This window comes from Bufo bufo, chromosome 4 (assembly GCF_905171765.1).
Source record: "Bufo bufo chromosome 4, aBufBuf1.1, whole genome shotgun sequence".
NCBI classification, from domain to species: Eukaryota; Metazoa; Chordata; class Amphibia; order Anura; family Bufonidae; genus Bufo; species Bufo bufo.
In genome coordinates, this window is record NC_053392.1 from 159951508 (window position 1) to 159968797 (window position 17290).

General features: G+C 47.1%; 1 long non-coding RNA gene across 1 annotated transcript; it reads left to right on the forward strand.

The window, feature by feature from the left end:
• The first annotated feature begins 215 nt into the window (after positions 1-215).
• LOC121000061 lies at positions 216-16951 on the forward strand. The gene is made up of 3 exons (XR_005778742.1): positions 216-226; positions 650-651; positions 16842-16951. It is a non-coding gene; the product is annotated as an uncharacterized LOC121000061 (long non-coding RNA).
• Positions 16952-17290: the final 339 nt, after the last annotated feature.

Genomic DNA, 17290 nt, shown 5'->3' on the forward strand with positions numbered 1-17290 from the left:
GACGTCTCTGTCTTGTGATCAGTGTGGGAGGGGCCTGAGCTCATCAGTGGCGCAAAGTGGTGGTGAAGGACCTGTGATGACGTTACCATCATGTAAACTTTAAGGGCTAAGCAGAGGAGGAGTGGTAAGCCTGAGAAACGTTTGGAGTATAGCCCTCTCCTGTTATACCTCCTCCCTGAAATATCCTCTGTTATCCCATAACAACAACCTGGACATGCTGGGAGTTGTAGTCCTCCTATACCTCCTCCCTGAAATGTCCTCTGATATGCCATATTAATGACCTGGACATTTTAGGAGTTTTAGTTCTCTTTCTCTCCTCATACCTCATCCTGTAATGCCCTGTGATATACCATAATACCCTGCACATGTTGGGAGTTGTAATTTTCTCCTCACATCTCCTCTGATATCCCATAATAATTATGTGGACATGCTGGGAGTTGTAGTCCTTTCCTCTTGTACCCCCTTCCTGTAATATCATCTGGTATCCATTAATAGCAGCCTGGACGTGCAAGGAGTTATAATTCTTGCCTCTTATACCCCCTTCCTTCCTCTCATATCACATAATATCAGCTTGAGCATTCTGGGAGTTGTAGTTCTCTCCTCTTATACCTTCCCCCTGTAATGTCATCTGACTCTGTTATATAGATAGATGTTTTCCATTCTGTGTATTTTATTATCACCTACTGTCTTGGGTATGGTGTTCTGCTTTTAGGGGATATGAAAATGACACCCTGACTGCAGTGCTAAGTGTTAAAGGGGTTGTCCGGTTTCAGAGATGAACCTGGACAACCCTTACTTTCACCCAGGCAGCTCCCCTGATGCTAGCATCGGAGCATCTTATGCTCCGATGCGCTTCCTTGCCTTGCGCTAGATCGCGCAGGGCACGGGCTCTTTTGTTTATCATAACACACTGCCGGGCGGAAGCTTCCGCTCGGCAGTGTGTTCGGTGACGTCACCAGCTCTGATGGGCGGGCTTTAGCACTGCCCTAGCCTTTTTACTGGCAGCCCCATGGAGAGCCCGGTACGTCACCGGAACTCCTGAAAATGCCTTTGCCCTGCGCGATTTAGCGCAGGGCAAAGGAGAGCATGAACTGCTCCGATGCTCAAGTCAGGGGGGGCTGCCTGGGTGAAAATGGTGATATGTCCGGGTTCAGCTCTGAACCCGGACAACCCTTTTAGGCTGATTGGTGGAGAAGCAGTGAGCGGGAACTACTACTTCACCTGTGCAGTCACACACACTCCAACAGTGCCAAAGAGGAAGCAGGAGCGATATGACTACAGGCCTGTCTGCCCGGCCAGCCAGCAGCCTTTCCAGCTGAAAGCCTGCCCATCTGTGAGCATCGCCGCCACCTCCTGCCTCTGGGTCCTGTCTAGCATAGAACTGAAGACTGAACACTGCAGGAATGACCCTGCCCCCCCAAAGGCAGAAGAAGAGGACTGAAGAGGCCCTAGGGGACTCTCCCTGGGGGAGGAATAATGTGCTTTGTGTGCCAAGAGGCCTGCCGTGTACTAGCTCATCTATAAATTGAGATGAGATTATGTGCAGATTACAAGAAATGTTTTCTAACGATATGACATAATTAAAATAATTTTGATTATTTTGAAAATCAAATTAATTTCCTGGATTTATTGCAGAATATATAGGTAGCAGTGGACTACTTGTTAAAGAGGTTCTCTGAGATCAGATTAGCGAGGGTCTGACAACTGGCTGCTTGAAAAGGCCTTATCGTTGCGGCCTCTTCTTAGTGACATTATGTTCATCGGTCACGTGGCTTAGGCGCAGCTCAGGCCCATTCTTAGTATGCTGTCAGGAGGCCGCAGCACTCACTGGGAGTGAGTCAGACCCCCACCAATCTCCCAGATAGCAAGGATAGCTGGCAGGGTTAAATTGTAAGTCTTGTTAACTTGCTGCACACATTCTCTGGCAAGTTGTACACTTGCAGAGCACTTGCAGCACAAGTTCTAGTTGACACTTTTTCAACTTGCAGCAAATTTGCTTGGCAAGTCTCTAGCAAGAGCATAATAATTTAACAAGAACTTGCAGCAAGTTTGCAAAAGCTAGTTAATCTAGAGACTTGCAAAGCAGACTTGCTGCAAGTTTGCAACATACTTGTGAAGCTTGGCAAGTCTGCAATAGCTTAGCAAGTCATTTTCAAAATTGCAGCACAATTACTTGCTATTTGGGCTGATAATGATGACCTATCCTGAGGATAGATCATTAACCAAATAGCGGATCTGCAAAATAGGGATGCTGTCCGTGTTCATTGCTTTGTGACTGCTCCAGATGAAGGGGGATTAATGTAACCCCGAAACGCGTTGAGCCATACCTGTGCTACTATTAACCACCTCAGCCCCCAGTGCTTAAACACCCTGAAAGACCAGGCCACTTTTTACACTTCTGACCTACACTACTTTCACCGTTTATTGCTCGGTCATGCAACTTACCACCCAAATGAATTTTACCTCCTTTTCTTCTCACTAATAGAGCTTTCATTTGGTGGTATTTCATTGCTGCTGACATTTTTACTTTTTTTGTTATTAATCGAAATTTAACGATTTTTTTGCAAAAAAATGACATTTTTAACTTTCAGTTGTAAAATTTTGCAAAAAAAACGAGATCCATATAAAAATGTTGCTCTAAATTTATTGTTCTACATGTCTTTGATAAAAAAAAAAATGTTTGGGTAAAAAAAAAAATGGTTTGGGTAAAAGTTATAGCGTTTACAAACTATGGTACAAAAATGTGAATTTCCGCTTTTTGAAGCAGCTCTGACTTTCTGAGCACCTGTCATGTTTCCTGAGGTTCTACAATGCCCAGACAGTACAAACACCCCACAAATGACCCCATTTCGGAAAGTAGACACCCTAAGGTATTCGCTGATGGGCATAGTGAGTTCATAGAACTTTTTATTTTTTGTCACAAGTTAGCGGAAAATGATGATTTTTTTTTTTTTCTTACAAAGTCTCATATTCCACTAACTTGTGACAAAAAATAAAAACTTCCATGAACTCACTATGCCCATCAGCGAATACCTTGGGATGTCTTCTTTCCAAAATGGGGTCACTTGTGGGGTAGTTATACTGCCCTGGCATTCTAGGGGCCCAAATGTGTGGTAAGGAGTTTGAAATCTAATTCTGTAAGAAATGGCTGGTGAAATCCGAAAGGTGCTCTTTGGAATGTGGGCCCCTTTGCCCACCTAGGCTGCAAAAAAGTGTCACACATGTGGTATCTCCGTATTCAGGAGAAGTTGGGGAATGTGTTTTGGGGTGTCATTTTACATATACCCATGCTGGGTGAGAGAAATATCTTGGCAAAAGACAACTTTGTATAAAAAAAATGGTAAAAGTTGTCTTTTGCCAAGATATTTCTCTGACCCAGCATGGGTATATGTAAAATGACACCCCAAAACACATTCCCCAACTTCTCCTGAATACGGAGATACCAGATGTGTGACACTTTTTTGCAGCCTAGGTGGGCAAAGGGGCCCATATTCCAAAGAGCACCTTTCGGATTTCACTGGTCATTTTTTACAGAATTTGATTTCAAACTCCTTACCACACATTTGGGCCCCTAGAATGCCAGGGCAGTATAACTACCCCACAAGTGACCCCATTTTGGAAAGAAGACACCCCAAGGTATTCGCTGATGGGCATAGTGAGTTCATGGAAGTTTTTATTTTTTGTCACAAGTTAGTGAAATATGAGACTTTGTAAGAAAAAAAAAATCATAATTTTCCACTAACTTGTGACAAAAAATAAAAAATTCTAGGAACTCGCCATGCCCCTCACGGAATACCTTGGGGTGTCTTCTTTCAAAAATGGGGTCACTTGTGGGGTAGTTATACTGCCCTGGCATTTTCCAGGGGCCCTAATGTGTGGTAAGTAGGTAAATGACCTGTGAAATCCTAAAGGTGTTCTTTGGAATGTGGGCCCCTTTGCCCACCTAGGCTGCAAAAAAGTGTCACACATGTGGTATCTCCGTCCTCAGGAGAAGTTGGGGAATGTGTTTTGGGGTGTCATTTTACATATACCCATGCTGGGTGAGAGAAATATCTTGTCAAAAGACAACTTTTCCAATTTTTTTATACAAAGTTGTCTTTTGCCAAGATATTTCTCTCACCCAGCATGGGTATATGTAAAATGACACCCCAAAACACATTCCCCAACTTCTCCTGAATACGGAGATACCAGATGTGTGACACTTTTTTGCAGCCTAGGTGGGCAAAGGGGCCCATATTCCAAAGAGCACCTTTCGGATTTCACTGGTCATTTTTTTACAGAATTTGATTTCAAACTCCTTACCACACATTTGGGCCCCTAGAATGCCAGGGCAGTATAACTACCCCACAAGTGACCCCATTTTGGAAAGAAGACACCCCAAGGTATTCGCTGATGGGCATAGTGAGTTCATGGAAGTTTTTATTTTTTGTCACAAGTTAGTGAAATATGAGACTTTGTAAGAAAAAAAAATAAATCATCAGTTTCCACTAACTTGTGACAAAAAATAAAGAATTCTAGGAACTCGCCATGCCCCTCACGGAATACCTTGGGGTGTCTTCTTTCAAAAATGGGGTCACTTGTGGGGTAGTTATACTGCCCTGGCATTTTCCAGGGGCCCTAATGTGTGGTAAGTAGGTAAATGACCTGTGAAATCCTAAAGGTGTTCTTTGGAATGTGGGCCCCTTTGCCCACCTAGGCTGCAAAAAAGTGTCACACATGTGGTATCTCCGTACTCAGGAGAAGTTGGGGAATGTGTTTTGGGGTGTCATTTTACATATACCCATGCTGGGTGAGAGAAATATCTTGGCAAAAGACAACTTTTCCCATTTTTTTATACAAAGTTGTCTTTTGCCAAGATATTTCTCTCACCCAGCATGGGTATATGTAAAATGACAACCCAAAACACATTCCCCAACTTCTCCTGAATACGGAGATACCAGATGTGTGACACTTTTTTGCAGCCTAGGTGGGCAAAGGGGCCCACATTCCTTTTAGGAGGGCATTTTTAGACATTTGGATCCCAGACTTCTTCTCACGCTTTGGGGCCCCTAGAATGCCAGGGCAGTATAAATACCCCACATGTGACCCCATTTTGGAAAGAAGACACCCCAAGGTATTCAATGAGGGGCATGGCGAGTTCATAGAATTTTTTTTTTTTTGGCACAAGTTAGCGGAAATTGATATTTTTTATTTTTTTCTCACAAAGTCTCCCTTTCCGCTAACTTGGGACAAAAATTTCAATCTTCCATGGACTCAATATGCCCCTCACGGAATACCTTGGGGTGTCTTCTTTCCGAAATGGGGTCACATGGGGGGTATTTATACTGCCCTGGCATTCTAGGGGCCCTAAAGCGTGAGAAGAAGTCTGGAATATAAATGTCTAAAAAAATTTACGCATTTGGATTCCGTGAGGGGTATGGTGAGTTCATGTGAGATTTTATTTTTTGACACAAGTTAGTGGAATATGAGACTTTGTAAGAAAAAAAAATAATAATTCCGCTAACTTGGGCCAAAAAAATGTCTGAATGGAGCCTTACAGAGGGGTGATGAATGACAGGGGGGTGATCAATGACAGGGGGGTGATCAATGACAGGGGGGTGATCAGGGAGTCTATATGGGGTGATCACCACAGTCATTGATCACGCCCCTGTAAGGCTCCATTCAGAAGTCCGTATGCGTTTTGCGGATCCGATCCATCTATCAGTGGATCTGTAAAAATCATGCGGACATCTGAATGGAGCTTTACAGGGGGGTGATCAATGACAGGGGTGTAATCAATGACAGGGGGGTGATCAGGGAGTCTATATGGGGTGATCACCACAGTCATTGATCACGCCCCTGTAAGGCTCCATTCAGAAGTCCGTATGCGTTTTGCGGATCCGATCCATCTATCAGTGGATCCGTAAAAATCATGCGGACATCTGAATGGAGCTTTACAGGGGGTTGATCAATGACAGGGGGGTAATCAATGACAGGGGGGTGATCAGGGAGTCTATATGGGGTGATCACCACAGTCATTGATCACGCCCCTGTAAGGCTCCATTCAGAAGTCCGTATGCGTTTTGCGGATCCGATCCATCTATCAGTGGATCCGTAAAAATCATGCGGACATCTGAATGGAGCTTTACAGGGGGGTGATCAATGACAGGGGTGTAATCAATGACAGGGGGGTGATCAGGGAGTCTATATGGGGTGATCACCACAGTCATTGATCACGCCCCTGTAAGGCTCCATTCAGAAGTCCGTATGCGTTTTGCGGATCCGATCCATCTATCAGTGGATCCGTAAAAATCATGCGGACATCTGAATGGAGCTTTACAGGGGGTTGATCAATGACAGGGGGGTAATCAATGACAGGGGGGTGATCAGGGAGTCTATATGGGGTGATCACCACAGTCATTTATCACGCCCCTGTAAGGCTCCATTCAGACGTCCGTATGCGTTTTGCGGATCCGATCCATCTATCAGTGGATCCGTAAAAATCATGCGGACATCTGAATGGAGCTTTACAGGGGGGTGATCAATGACAGGGGTGTAATCAATGACAGGGGGGTGATCAGGGAGTCTATATGGGGTGATCACCACAGTCATTGATCACGCCCCTGTAAGGCTCCATTCAGAAGTCCGTATGCGTTTTGCGGATCCGATCCATCTATCAGTGGATCCGTAAAAATCATGCGGACATCTGAATGAAGCTTTACAGGGGGTTGATCAATGACAGGGGGGTAATCAATGACAGGGGGGTGATCAGGGAGTCTATATGGAGTGATCAAGGGTGATCAAGGGTGAATAAGGGGTTAATAAGTGACAAGGGGGGGGGTGTAGTGTAGTGTAGTGGTGCTTGGTGCAACATATTACTGAGCTACCTGTGTCCTCTGGTGGTCGATCCAAACAAAGGGGACCACCAGAGGACAAGGTAGCAGGTATATTAGACGCTGTTATCAAAACAGCGTCTAATATACCTGTTAGGGGTTAAAAAAAACACATCTCCAGCCTGCCAGCGAACGATCGCCGCTGGCAGGCTGGAGATCCACTCTCTTACCTTCCGTTCCTGTGAGCGCGCGCGCCTGTGTGCGCGCGTTCACAGGAAATCTCGGCTCGCGCGAGATGACGCATATATGCGTGACTCTGCGCAGGGCTGCCACCTCCGGAACGCGAATCTGCGTTAGGCGGTACGGAGGTGGTTAAAGTACCCACTGTGGACTGCTGTTCTTCCTTTCTACAAGCGATCCAGGCGAGGGAGGTTAGTTTTGTGGGTGTCTTGAGCTTTATCCCACAAAACACCTCCCTGGTGAAGTGAGTCTTTGGTCACAATTTTTATGATATTATTTTCTTTACAATGATTTTATGTCTATATTATATTGCACCATTTTAATTATGCCATCTGTGGGTTTTTAGGTGGGTGAAAAAGTGGATATCTATTTACTATGTTTTAAATAATTCTCTAGTAATATTCATAGCATTGATTACCGGAGGATTGGCGCCAATATTGTGGTTATTTTCCTCACTTTTCTCATCACATCACAATTACCTATGTAGCAGTACACCCTGCATATACAACCACCACTGGCAGCCTTTCCTTTACTCTCATAGTCAAATTCGTCCGTTCGTTGGCGGCCTGCAGTTATTCCCTGACCCCTTTGGAGGTATATCCAGGAGGTCCTGTGATTAACACTCTCTTTTTAAATTTTTCATACCCCTGTCCGTGTGCACCGACACTTTTCAAAGGCAACATTAAAAAATGCCTATTCTTGGCCACAAAATTGACAAGAATAGGACATGTATTATAATTTGTGGCTTGGCCAAAAAAATGCAGACAGCACACGGATGATATGACAATCGATCTGAGCCTCACGATTTTGCCGTGGGGCTCCCATCGGAAGGCATAGCCCTCTCCCTCTACCTAACCCCACGGATGCCGTATTCACTATTGACAGCAGCATCTAAAGGTTACATGACTGGGTTCAGCATCATAGCTGATCCCGGTCATAGCGGGCAGGAGCCAGCTGTTTTGGACAGCCCGCACCCACCATGTATGATGCAAGCTCAGCATGTGAGCTTGCTCCATACATCCCCTTAATGCTGATCCCATACATGTACATGATTATGCTTTAAGGGGATAAAAACTGCCTGTGGAAAAGATGGGCTTGTTAGGAGTATACAACCAAGATGGCTACAGCCAAATCTCCAAGGGAATGCTGCAAAAGCAACACACAAAGTTAGTCAGCACATCCTGTAAAACAAAGTGAGTAGGTTCCCATCCAAAGGAGGTCACCTTGCCATGGTGGATGGGCACAAATTTGCTAAGTCCCTCATATTCATATTACTTAATGAACATAGCAATAGTTCATATATTCTATGTTATTAGAGTGCTTTGCTTTTGCATTTTCAGCCATGGTGTAGAGAACCGGCACATTCACTTCATTTTACAGGATGTGCTGACTAACTTTGCCTTTTGTTAACGAGACAAGAGATTATGGTGTCTTTTTTGTTTTCTATCACCCTGCCTTTACTTAAATTTGCTGTGACTCAATATAACACAACTAAAAGAATAGAGAAATTCATGAGGGAGGGAATTCCTAATGGTAGGTACATATATAGATGTATTTAGATGTCTTTAGAAAACTCTACATGCTAGCAGGAAATGTTGGTAGAACTGTGGTAATTTAGGGATTTATCTAAAGGGATTATCCGGCCTTGGAGCCGACAACTCCTATCATGCAGACTTCTGCCACTGAGCATGTAAAAGCACTATCACCTGCTTGCTATCCAGCTGCTGCTCCATTCCTGGCCGCCTCTGGTTCCTGTAGGAACAGGAATCACCTGGGTCCCATGACCCAGGGGTGGACTGAGCGGTCGGGCACTTCGGATGTGGTCCGAGGGCCCGGCCGGGATGGGGGCCCGCCGCAGAATAACAATGTGTTATGCCCAGCGCCCCGATTCCGAATGTTATGCTGGCCTGGTAATGGCAGCGGGGCCCGGTGCACTCACTGTATTCTATTACACCGGGCCCTCGCTCACTGTAATACTAATATTCATATGTGAACAAGAGAAATCCTCTACAATCCTCTCCCTCTCTGTACTCACAAACTCAGTAGCAGGCAGGCCGGGCGGCAGCGTAACTCACTGACGTCACGCACCTGCTCCGCCTGCTTCATTCATAAAGTGGGAGGAGCAGGTGCGTGACGTCAGTGAGTTGCGCTGCCGCCCGGCCTGCTTGCTACTGAGTTTGCTAGTAAAGAGAGGGAGAGGATTTCTCTTGTTTAATGCCTATTGCCCAGGGCCGCCATCAGGGGGTACAGCCGATACCCCAGTAAGGGGCCCGGACGCCGGGGGGGGCCCGGCCAGTTCCAATTAAAAAAATAAAAAATATATATATTTTTTTTAATAATTTTTTTTCCTCCTATTTGTCAGTGACTTCACTTGAGTTGAACTTTATTGCGTCGCTAGATTATTCCTTGCCCGACCCCTTCGCTCCGCTGATTCCCGTGAATCCCGTATTATACCTGCGGATGGTATACCGGCTCCGGCTGCATTCCCCTTTAAAAGTCTCTGAGCCGCTGCGCAGAGTAACGTAGGTGGTCTGACGCCACCTTCAGATTTAGCGCGCCGCAGCCTGCCTGCCACTGCCAGACACAGTCAATTCTGGTTGGTTTGCAGGCTTGCAGCCAGGCGCGGTGGCGGGAACTTCTGTTCTGGCCTCTGGGAGTGGGACTGGGACGGACTGGAATCGAATCTCATCTGAAAAGAATTGTGGAAGCCTGCCCAGCTGCCCTAGTGCCCTCGCCCCTCCATCACACACATGTTGGACTTGGACCACTTGGATGGACCCTACCCCAATGATTCATTGAGGTCCTTTAGGTTATTACTTGACTTGTTTCCATAAGGGGCTGGGTGGGCTGGCAACGGAGGGGTTAATAACAATAAGTGATGGATCATGGAGGGTCATCATCGCCCTGGATAATGTTGCTCGGTCTTACTTTGCTGGTCTTTGCTCGGGGGTAAAATGCAAAGCTGTTTTCTGGATTATCCCACAGGGCCATGATCCTCCATCACTTATTGTTATTAACCCCTCCCTTGCCAGCCCCATTTAGCTGTGTGTTTTGCTGCAGAACACACAGCTAAATGGGGCTGGGTGGGCTGGCAAGGGAGGGGTTAATAACAATAAGTGATGGAGGATCATGGCCCTGTGGGATAATCCAGAAAACAGCTTTGCATTTTACCCCCGAGCAAAGACCAGCAAAGTAAGACCGAGCAACATTATCCAGGGCGATGATGATCCTCCATGATCCATCACTTATTGTTATTAACCCCTCCCTTGCCAGCCCACCCAGCCCCATTTAGCTGTGTGTTCTGCTTTGGAAAAAAAGTTTAGTCCATGAAGGGGTTAATTAAGTGTTGGAGGGGGTGGGAGGTGTTTTTGTAGTGTCCCACTAGGTCAGGGGTCTGCAACCTTTAAGACATAAAGAGCCACTTGGACCCGTTTCCGAAGGAAAAAAAAAACTGGGAGCCGCAAAACCATTGCGACATTTAAAACAAATATAACACTGCATATATTGTTTCTTACCTTAATGCTATATACAGGATCGTGCAGTCAGCTGTCAATCTGAAGAAAAAAAGGACTTTTTCACTTAACAATGTAAAATATATTTTTGCAAATTAATAGCTAATTAAAATATTTAATTTACCTTTACCAGACCACCCCCAATCATGTGCCAGTAATACCAGACCCCCCTCCAATCATGTGCCAGTAATACCAAACCCCCCTCCAATCATGTGCCAGTAATACCAAACCCCCCTCCAATCATGTGGCAGTAATACCAGACCCCCCTCCAATCATGTGCCAGTAATACCAGACCCCCCTCCAATCATGTGCCAGTAATACCAGACCCCCCTCCAATCATGTGCCAGTAATACCAGACCCCCCTCCAATCATGTGCCAGTAATACCAGACCTCCCCAATCATGTGCCAGTAGTAATACCAGACCCCCCCAATCATGTGCCAGTAGTAATACCAGACCCCCCCCCAATCATGTGCCAGTAGTAATACCAGACCCCCCCCAATCATGTGCCAGTAGTAATACCAGACCCCTCCCCCCAATCATGTGCCAGTAATTCCAGGGGCCCCCCCAAATTCCCCAATCATGTGCCAGTATAATACCATTATGTGCCAGACTGCCAGTTAAAAAAAATAATAATTAACACTTATACTTACCTCTTCGGAGCGATGCGATGCAGGCCTCTTCCGGCGCTGTACGGCTCAGGTGGCGCGATGAAGTCATCGCGCCGCCTACGCCGGCCTCTGATAGGCTGCCGGCCTAGTAGTGCCGGCAGCCTATCAGAGGAACAGGAAAGGGACACACCTCCCTGCCCTGCTCATCCGCACAGCCTTCTGTTTGTATCGCTGTCCTGAGGACGGCGATGCAAACAGATCACTATGGAGATGAGCGCTTCGCTTCCACAATGGAAGCGCTCATCTCAGTGCCTGCCCAGCCGCTGCCGCACAGTGCCTGCCCCGCCGCCGCCGCACACACACTGCTCATGCCGCACACACACTGCTCATGCCCATGCCAGAGCCGCGGCAAAGGTTCAAAAGAGCCGCATGCGGCTCCAGAGCCGCGGGTTGCTGACCACTGCACTAGGTGAATGTCGGCACTACACAAGGGTCAATTGGGCCACGTGGTACTCCTACTCCTGAGGGACAGTGGCAGTATATTTAACCGTCTATGTTAATGTATTTTCTATATGTTTTTATATGTATTGTTCCCCTGTGATATGTACAGCAGGCCTATTAGGGTGTAGTTAGGCATCCTAGGCACTAGGGGGAGCCAGTGAACACTTAGTATAAATACTTAGACCCAGACAGGGAGGAGTCAGTCTGTAGTCAGGAGTCTGTGGAGACAGAACTGAGAGGGCATCTTAGCCAGAGATATGCTGAGGGCCTCCTCCTGACATGCAGCTAGATAGTCCAGGCTTCTAGTTGCCACCAGGAGGCTAGTGAAGGATTACAGCCTGCCTGAAGAACATGAGCCATAGTTAGCTCAGAAGAGTCACCCCATGATAAGAGTTTGCCTCCTGGGAGAAACCTACAGTTCCCACAAGCCAAGCAGAGCCAGTGTATCCAGCTAAGACAAGTAAGCTGAAGGGCAGAGGGACCATTAAGTAAATGCAAGGCTAAATACGGGAGGAAGATTGTTTACCAAGGATAAAAGCCAGTATTGAGGTATCTGGGCCTTGGGATAAAAACCAGACAGGAGTTCTAAGGAACAGTGTACACTATTTCTGAGGAGAAGGTACAGCCTGATTCTGAGTGTGTTGTTGTTTACCCTCTGAGTATCTTGCAAGGAACAGTATACCTGCCATTGATGTGTAAAGCCTGCTTGTGAAGTATCTATGACATGTGGAACTGAATTGATACCCAACTGTACAAAGTTGAACTGTTTTCAAGTAAAGCAAAGTTTGGTTCACTATACCATCAGTGTACCTCACTTATTACAACTAGAAATCGGTGTGCCACCGTTACAGGCACTGGCGTCACGAATCTCAAAGGGACATTGCCCCAGGCACATAAAACACCTGCAACATCCAGGGCACCTCATCCACCACCAGGCCTGGTCCCTAAATACAGAGTGTGCCCCAGAGGACTCCTGTGCCAGCCTCTCCTTCACTGCTATACGCCTGCCCAGGGTTCTCCTACAGAACTGTGAGTAACCCTCGCTTGCCCATTAACCGTGACCTCACAATCGCATTACCCTGCAGGTCTGGCGTGCTGCATTATTATTGTGTTTGGGATCCATTTAACAAGTTTGACCAGTTAGGTTTGAGAGTGGTTGAGTGTCATCCACAGATCCCCCATAAAAGTGTGTCATCCACAGATCCCCCATAAAAGTGTGTCATCCACAGATCCCCCATAAAAGTGTGTCATCCACAGATCCCCCTATAACAGTGTGTCATCCACAGATCCCCCCATAACAGTGTGTCATCCACAGATCCCCCCATAACAGTGTGTCATCCACAGATCCCCCATAACAGTGTGTCATCCACAGATCCCCCCATAACAGTGTGTCATCCACAGATCCCCCCATAACAGTGTCTCATCCACAGATCCCCCATAACAGTGTGTCAACCACAGATCCCCCATAAGTGTGTCATCCACAGATCCCCCATAATTGTGTCATCCACAGATCCCCCATAAGTGTGTCATCCACAGATCCCCCATAAGTGTGTCATCCACAGATCCCCCTATAACAGTGTGTCATCCACAGATCCCCATAAAAGTGTGTCATCCACAGATCCCCCCATAACAGTGTGTCATCCAGAGATCCCCCCCCCCATAACAGTGTGTCATCCACATTTAAGATTGTGTAGGGTGTGGCTGGAGGCGGGGCAGGAGGCGGGACAAGGGTGGGGCTTGCAGCAGAAAATGGGTGGGGCCTGTAATGGGGCCCTTGATTTATTTTGCCTGGGGGCCCTGAGGGTTCTCAGTCCGCCCCTGCCATGACCTCTGCAGCCAATCACATATCCTCTGCTGTCACATCAATTTGAACGTTACATCACAGCTGTGAGGCACTGTTCAAGCCAATGTGACCGCTCTGGTGATGGAGATGTGGATATCATTCTTAATCCTGCGAGAAGGCTCCCATATACTCCAGCTCTCAGACAACGTCTTATCTTCTCCAAAGCACAAAGGCTCCGTCCTTCTGAAGATGTGTCATATGATGTATGCTATGCTGCTGTTAGTGAAGACTCCATTGCAAGATGGAACCTGCTATTAGATATTTACATAGTTTGCATACCAAAGTTAGTAAAACAATGCACAATGCGCAGATGCCAAGTATTATCTCTTTTCTTATTATTAGATTCTCGCCAATGAAACAATGCCACGAGCCTCAAGGGGGATGCCCCTTCGATGTCCTTATAAACTGCTTCACTTCCTGGAAAAAATGAGAAATTGCTTTGACCCTACTGAGTGTCAGTGTTATTTCTTCCGTGCATGTAAAAGCCTTGGATTACTACTAATTTGGAGCAGTAGAGCAAACATGCTTGGCCCTGATTGGGGCATCTTCAACACTGGCCAATCACAGGCCCTAACGTTTCTTAGTCCTGTGGGGACCAGAAGCAGCGGCATGCCCATGGTGATATGCTCAGGGGCACAGTTCAGATGATAAGCATTTTCTGCTCCAAGGCAGGACAACCCCTTTATCTGACTATATATAATATTGAAGAAGTTCTCTGCAAACCTATGAGGCTTTTTAATACCTGGGGGTCCCTACTACAATTGACAGACCATCTTACTGCTTTCACATTTCTTTATTTACTTATTTATTATACGTACTTATATAGCACTGACATATTCCACAGTGCTTTATAGACATTAGGATAAATCTGTCCCCAATGGAGCTCACAATCTAAAAGTTACACATTTCACTCTTCCCTGCCATCTCTCTCTTTCTCTCTGCCTAGACCAGGGGTGTCAAACTCAAATTCATCGGGGGCCGCATCAGCAGTTTGGTCACCCTCAAAGGGCCGGTTGTATCTGTAGGACTATGTGTCCACTCTTTATTATCATAAATTATTGTGACTGCATTCAATTATTACTGTTTTTTGGTATTTTGGTATTTGTCAGGACAAAAGTAGGGGGGGGTAGCTATAACAACGATACATTTACACAAGTACGCTTAGAAATGCTGCAATACTTTACCCAATACCTAAAACCGCAACAGGGAAGAAAAGTCCAGCTGTCTGTGGATGACACTTTTATAGAGAGGGGGATCTGTGGATGACACTGCTATATGTGTCATCCACAGATCCCCCCCATGACAGTGTCATCCCCATTTCCCCCTCCATAACAGTGTCATCCACAGATCTCCCTCCCCGCCTCTCACAGGAGTGTACATATATAAAATAAACATATTTCACATGAACACTTACAGTTACTTGGCTTGGCCCTTGGGGATCTCGGACGCCACTTTAACACTTTGGCCGGGGGGGGGCTCGGCGGAGCTGATGTTGTGTTTTATCCTAATGAGAAAGATTTCATAATAAGGATTTGGAGAAGGGGCAGAGGGATAGCAGAGCAGGGAGAGGCTGGTGCTGCTACTAGGGGGTCCTATCATGGGGGAGTAATAAAACCCACCATAATGCCCCCCAGTATAAATAATTCTCCTTATAATGTGCAAAACATACACCCTTATGCCCCCAGTTGAGCTAATGTCCCCCATAATGTGCCAGTATAAAATACCCCTATATAGTGCCCCAGTAAATGCCTCCATAGTGCTCCTCTCCCCCCTCCCTGCTAGTGCCCCCCATAATGTACCAGTATAAAATGCCCCATATATCGTGCCCCAGTAGATGCCCTCAGTGTCCCCCATAAAATACCCCTTCTTAGTGCCCCCCGTAGATGACTCCATAGTACTCCTGTCTCCCCTTCTCCATAGTACCCACCATAATGTGTCCCAGTATAAAATGCTATTGTACAGAGCCCCCCATATAAAACACCCCTTCTTTGTGGCCTCAGTAGATGCCCCTATAGTGCCCACCAATAATGTGCCAGTAATAAGTGCCCTCAATAACATGCCACTGCCAGTAACAAGAGCCCCCCCAATGTGCCAGTAATAAGTCCCCATCACGTGCCAGTAACAAGAGCCCCATCACGTGCCAGTAATAAGCCCCCATCACGTGCCAGTAACAAGAGCCCCCATCACGTGCCAGTAATAAGCCCCCCATCACGTGCCAGTAATAAGCCCCCCATCACGTGCCAGTAATAAGCCCCCCATCACGTGCCAGTAATAAGCCCCCCCATCACGTGCCAGTAATAATCCCCCCCATTACGTGCTAGTAATAAGCCCCCCATTACGTGCCAGTAATAAGCCCCCCATTAAGTGCCAGTATTAAGCCCCCCATCATGTGCCAGTATTAAGCCCCCCCATCATGTGCCAGTATTAAGCCCCCCATCGTGCCAGTATTAAGCCCCCCATCGTGCCAGTATTAAGCCCCCCATCATGTGCCAGTATTAAGTCCCCCCATCATGTGCCAGTATTAAGTCCCCCCATCATGTGCCAGTATTAAGTCCCCCCCATCATCATGTGCCAGTATTAAGTCCCCCCATCATCATGTGCCAGTATTAAGTCCCCCCTATCATGTGCCAGTATTAATTCCCCCCCATCATCATGTGCCAGTGTTAAGTCCCCCCTATCATCATGTGCCAGTATTAAGTCCCTCCCATCATCATGTGCCAGTATTAAGTCCCCCCCATCATCATGTGCCAGTATTAAGTCCCCCCATCATCATGTGCCAGTATTAAGTCCCCCCATCATCATGTGCCAGTATTAAGTACCCCCCATCATGTGCCAGTTTTAAGTCCCCCCCATCATGTGCCAGTATTAAGTCCCCCCCCATTGTAATAAGCCCCCCTAATGTGCCAGTAACACTATTGTAAAAAAAACTAACAAAAAAAAACCACTTATACTTACCTCAGTGTCAGCGATGCGATGCAGACTCTTCCTGTGTCCCGCGCTGTAAGGCTCAGGCGGCGCGATGACGTCATCTCCATTGTAACCTGCCTGTGCCAGCGGAGGTACAGGGGAGGGAGAGGCGTGTCCCTTCCCCTTCCTCTGATAGGCTGCAGGCACTAGGCCGGCCTAGTGCCTGCAGCCTATCAGAGGAAGGGGAAGGGACACGCCTCTCCCTCCCCTGCACCTCCGCTGGCACAGGCAGGTTACAATGGAGATGAGCGCAATGGAAGCGCTCATCTCCCTGTGCCCGGCGGCGGCTCACTTAGGGGGGGGGGGGCATTTTAGTTGGGGGGGCATTGTGTAAAAAAAAATAATAAAAAAAGCGAGAATAAAAGGTGAAGGCTGGCGGCCGGCGGCGGCTGCGCGGGCCACATGACAAGGTCTGGCGGGCCGGATTCGGCCCGCGGGCCTTGTGTTTGACACCCGTGGCCTAGACTCTCCGCAATTAGAAGTAACACACACAAGTTAGGCTGGGTTAGCATGCAGGACTTTTTTTCCATCCTATATAATAAAAGCGCAGTGTCAGTGCGCTGTGTCCGTGTGTGTGTCACCAGTGCACACTGGGCATGCGTGGGCACAGCGCTCCACACACTGCAAATACAAGTGCGCCGGCAAGCAGGATACGGTGCTGAAGAAGCCACCTGCACTGCCCACACGCCACCCCACAACAGCGCGTCCAACAATCAGAATACGGCACAGCAGACGCCGCCTGCATTGCCCACATGCAGAAGCCGCCTATATCGCCCACACACCATGTCAGTTTGTAAGCTCCACCC